Here is a 6,056-nt window from a genome sequence, read left to right as displayed (position 1 = left end):
CTGTCTCTTATACACATCTAGATGTGTATTCAGTAACTGGTTTACTTAGTTCATAAGCACATTCTTTTAATACCTTTTGAGGGATGTTGTCTGGTCCACCCGCTTTACTCAGCTTGGTCTTACGCAAGTCTTCATAGATTTCCCATGGTTTGAAGCATGGAGGTGGCACTGGGCTAGGTAAATATGCCGGTAAACATTCAGTTTTTATTGGATCCTGTAGCTGTGAGAAACTAGAAAGATGTTTGTTAATTAAATTGGCAATAATAAATTGGTCATCGGAGTTAAAGCCAGGTACTTAAATTGTAAATTCTTTGTTATTTAGATTGGCAAATTTTTTTAGTTCCCTGTGCCACCTGCTTGGTTCGGCTTGCTTAATTGGTCTAACATTTTTGGCAGTGTATGAAGACTTTGCTTTCTTAATTTCATTAATAACCTTGTTTCTTAGTTTTTTTCTCAACAGGTCATTATTATTGTTAAATGCTATTTGCCTTTTCATTATCAAACTCTTAATTCTAGGGTTCATCCAGGGTTTATCCACTAATATTGATATTTTTGCAGCGAAACAGTCCAACATGAAATTACTATAAATATATAAATAAATATATTCACGTTCAAATTCGGGCCCATAATGATATTTAGTGGGGCCCCGAAACTGTAGTTACTCCACTCGGTTTTTGAATTAACTTCTATTAAAACATAATATACACACAATTGGAACCTGATATGCTACCAATCTTGTGCAAATCCAAAAAGATAAGTCATTAACTTGTTAATATCTCGTCATCAATTTTTTATAATCTTGTCACTAACTTGTAACAAATTATCATCAACTTGTCACAATCTTGTCATCTATTTGTTAGTCTTGTCATCAACTTCTCACAATCTCGTCATACAATTGTCACAATCTGGTCATCCACTTTTCAGTCGTGTTAATAACTTGTCAAGATACAAGCTATTGATGTCTAGTTGGTATTCTGTCTTTTGTTTTACTGTAAATTGTCAATCACTGGCAGATCAACCATTCTCTTATTTCTTATTTAATTAGTCGACCATGGTTTTATTACCAGAGAACAATGTTCCCTTGTTTTATATTTGAAAAAGGAAATGTGAAAAAAAAAACTTTAGCCAAATACTGTATACAAAATTAAAAGTTTCCAGAAAACACTGAGTGATGTTTCGCTGTTGGCTAGGATCTAGACCTACCAAGGCTACGCTAGGCCAGCCTAGCCTAGGCCCTAGGTGTCAAAAGAGTCGTTACCGGGAGAAGGGGGGTGTCAGGCCTGCTCAGGCAATTTGCCAAATGCAACGATGATGTACAAATAAATAACAATTTTATTTTAATTTATATAGCAAGGCTTGATCCACGATATCAAGGGCGGATGCCCTAGCTAGCGGCACCAGATAATGTGTTTTCTCCTACCCGAAATCCACTCTGACAAGGCTAGGCTAGCCTAGGCCTAAGGCTCTTTTTTCACTATCCCCTGATTTACCTAAATTTATGTTGTGACTATTCATTCCTCATTTATTGCATGTGTATAAATAGGCCTTTATATAAAACTTTTAATTACTCACTTGTTTTAATAATTAATTCATTATAAAGGAATAATGCTCGATCGCGGATGCGATGAAAATTGCAACCCCCAACAAAAAAGTTACCAGCAGTTTGCTAAACAATCCGGTGATCTGATTGGTCAGCATTAGGGTAGTCGCCACTACGCCAAATTCAGAAATTGGGGTTGTCGCGGAAGCTGTCACAACGCCGATTTAGCCAGTAAGGTTCGTGAGCATGCGCAGATGTCTGTTACGCTCTATTAGTTCGTAGTAGACTGGCCGCGTAGTCAAAACGAAAATGCCTTGTATTATAAATACAGCCACTTATTAACGAAGAAATTTATCAAGTAGTACAGTCATTGCTATATAGCCTGGGTGAAGTAGGAAATTAGTAAAGGAAAGATTAGTAGGAAATTAGAAAAAAGTAAAGGAAAATTTATTTTTGGTTTTTCTGGATCAGTATATGATATAATGTCTCTTAGAGCTTGGGCATTTTTTTTTATAGCACTTTGAAATTTTGACATAAAATATCCTATTTTGGGCTAATTAAGATGGGGGTTTTACATATGCTATGTATATAAAATGTAACAAATGTATTCTCGTTAAAAAAATTTAACGGAATGATGACGTCATCACAACAAGTTTACAATATTTTCAAAAACCTTGACAACAGCAGTAGTTCTTTTAAAGAACTCCTCTAGGGTTGTGACAGTAAAATTAGGAACCAAATATATTCCACTACAGTCTACGCTATTTACAAAATTAAATTTTTAACTGAGCTGAACAAACCAGTATGTACAAACCCTTGGATAGCGTTTAAGTATATTGTAAAGAATATGAACGCAATGGGCTTATTAAATAAGCTCTTTGACTGTTTAATAATTATATGCCCTTTATTATTATAAAGATTATCATTATTATTAGTAGTAGTATTATTGATCGGATGGTAAAACAGTGATGTTGCCAACACAATGCGATAGCTCTATGGTTTGCAATTGGTGTAACTTTAGAGAAAAAAAATGTATTTGATGTATATAGATAATTAATACATACGTAAATTAGTATGCATGTATGTATTTGTGAATATAATAAGTGTGGGTATGGGTTTAAAATGTAAAATTAATTTTATTGTTATCAGAGCAATTTCAAAACAATATATATATGTATAAACCCACTGGAAAAAGAAATAGCGAAATTTTGCTCTGAAATACCCAACAATTTAATTTCTGGACTTGGATTGGGGTAAATTGAAAAAACATTATGGCATTATTTTAGTCACCTCTAGTTTTGCTATAAATGTGAAAATTGACAATGAACTTAGTTAACTAGTTACACTTTACTGTCTTTATCAAATTTGATTAAAATGATCATAATGCCAATTTCCAAGATAGCGTTCATCTTGGCGGAGAAAATGGTTATTTTTGTAAGATGATGATGATGATTATTATTATTATTATTATTATTATTATTATTATTATTATTATTATTATTATTATTATTATTACTATTGTTCTCAAAGTACAAAATACAATCTCCTCGAAGCAATGTACACATATAGAATATGTGTACTATGCTTATTATTGTTGAAATCATTAATATTATTATGTATATATTACTGTATTGTATTTCTGTTATTTCAAAATTATATTTTATTATTAGAATGAAATACATTGTTAATACTGTTATATAATAATATTATTTATAATATTGTTATTACCACTATTGATATCATTACAGTATCATCATCATCCGTCATCATCATCCTCATCCTATATATCATTGTCATCATCATTCTCATAGTTGTCTAATCATCATAATCATCCTTACTGTCATCGATCGTTGTAATTATCTTCATCACATCATACTCATCCATCGTCATCGTCCTCATCTTCATCACGTCCTCATCAATCAGCTATCGCCGTTATCATCATTATAATAATCTTCATCCTCCTCATCCTTCATTATTTTCTTCATCATCATACTCATCATCATATTCATCCTCATCCATTATCCTTGTCATCATCAATGACATAGCCAGCTATTGGCACATTTGGGACAGTCCCACACCATTTTTCCAATGGGTCCACAAAAAATGGGTCCAAATTATGTAATTTTATGCATAAAATAGATCCAGATTTCTTATATTTAGCTAAAAATGATAAAATTGAAGAAAATTGGTCCAGATATTTCATATTCTTGCGTAAAATGGGTTCATATTGTTTGAATTTACACCTAAAGTGGATCCACCCGGATATTGCCCCACACCGTTTGAAAATCCTGGCTATGGCATTGATCCTCATCCACCATCGTCACCCTCATCACCATCCTCACCAATCATCGTTATCATCATCACCATCACCTTCATCCTACTAATCATCCTCATTCATCATCATCCTTATCCTCATCAACGTCATCCTTATCCTCATCAACGTCATCCTTATCCTACTTATCATCATCACTCATTCATCATCATAGTCCTCATTATCATCATTATTGTCATTATCATCCTCATCATCATCCTCATTACAATCATCATCTATCATCATCATCATCCATTACATACATTATTATCAACCACATCTTCATCATCCTTATTAATCATCATTATCAATCATCATGAGGATGATAACGAAGAGGGGGAGGCCGACAATGAAGATGAGGATGAGGGGCAGAGGTGATTTTTCTCATCATTCGTCATCATTAACCTCATCAACATCATTCTCATCAATCATCCTCATCACGATCATCCTCATCAACGACCATTATCATCAATCGTAATCATCATCATACTTACATTCATCATCATCAAACTCATAATCCTAATCCTCCTCCTTATTATCATCATTATCTTCACCATCCTTATCAGCATCATTTTCTTCCATGAGGCAAAAGTCCCCGTTAGCAGAAATGTTCCATATAGTGAGCTGGCTGATAGTTGAGAGTGAGCTGTCAAATGGTCGAGAGGGAGCTGTTAGCAGCTCCATAAACTTAACTTTAATTGGTTTTAAGAGTCCATTGGGAGTTAACAAGAGAGTCCTGGCCAGCAACATATAGCCATTGGAATGTAAACATGAAACCCATTAAAATCACTCACTTCATCTCATGGGCTTCAGTGGCAATAAATAATTTAAGAACCTTCGCTATTCAACAAACCAGCAAGATGTATAACCCGGGTTTTTTTTTTTTCCAAAATCCGGGTGCCATGGACCAGTTCTGTTAATGGCCAGATATGCAGCATGCCTCATCATCATCATCATCTACCTCATCATCTTCCTTCTCCTCATCAGTCGCATCATCGTCATCCTCCTCATGATTGTCGTATTCTTGGAATTTGGTGTGTTGACGTCATCATTCCAAATTTGCTTGGGACACGGCGGTTTCATACGCACTATATTGGGACAATAAGTGTTTTCTACGCGCCTTTCATATATTTACGCACCGCAAGCCTCGAACGAACACACTCATGTCGCGATTGAGATCGTGCGAGCCTAGCGGAACTGCATTTTTTGGTACATAGTAGAATTGTGCTAAAAATAATATGTGAGTCTAATATCCCCCCATTCATGTTCTGTTTGTCTAATTATTATATCAGCTACTAAACAAATTTTTTGCAATGCATGAATTTATATAAAAATCATGAATTTTAACGAGAAAAATAAAGCTGGTCTACAGTAAAAATGTAAACAAACAACGCCCTAACTCCGTAAATGTTAATATCGCTAAAACATGGTCGTAATTATCGTCGTTTTACAAAATTTTGCAAATTTTCTGGACGTTATCGTTGGTCGCCAATGAACAATGAGTGTCTGTTCTTGTATTCTGTGAAATATAGGCCTGGCAACTTCTTCCGATATTTAAAAATTTTCGATTGAAAACAGCAAATATTTTGGCTTTACTAGGCGTTCTTGAGAACTCCACGGGCTCATACGCGCAATTTTACGCGTTGTTTATACATGCGCTATGCCTAGATTGCGGCCTAGATTTTATTGGGGTTTTGGATAGGCTTTGCTGCATTAATGTTGTTAAATGTTAAAATTATAATTGTATAATATATATATATTATTTTTATTCAGCTAATATTTGATAAATACAGGCTTGCATCCCTTTCGAAAATACCACAGTGTGTACACACTGTGTTCACATAGAGTTCACACAGTACACATTGTGTTCACATAGAGTCCACACAGTGAACGCTGCGTTAACTCTGTTTTTTAAATTACATACAGTGAACACACAGTGAACACTGTGTGAATTTACGGGATACACAGTGGGAAAAGAAATCACAGTGTGTTTATACAGTAAGCACACAGTGAACACAGTGTGATTTTAATGTATATGTATATGTATATATAGGCCCATATGCATATATATATATATGTATATATAGGCCCATATGCATATATATATTATATATATATATGTGTGTGTATATATATATATGTATATATAGGCCCATATGCATAGCTCTCAACGAATGTAGTCCTGTAAATAAATGAATAAAGAAA

The sequence above is a fragment of the Anneissia japonica genome, unplaced genomic scaffold (assembly GCF_011630105.1).
Source record: "Anneissia japonica isolate Jap-2015-1 unplaced genomic scaffold, ASM1163010v1 scaffold284889_len227367_cov140, whole genome shotgun sequence".
NCBI classification, from domain to species: domain Eukaryota; kingdom Metazoa; phylum Echinodermata; class Crinoidea; order Comatulida; family Comatulidae; genus Anneissia; species Anneissia japonica.
Note: the sequence above shows the minus strand (reverse complement) of the source record.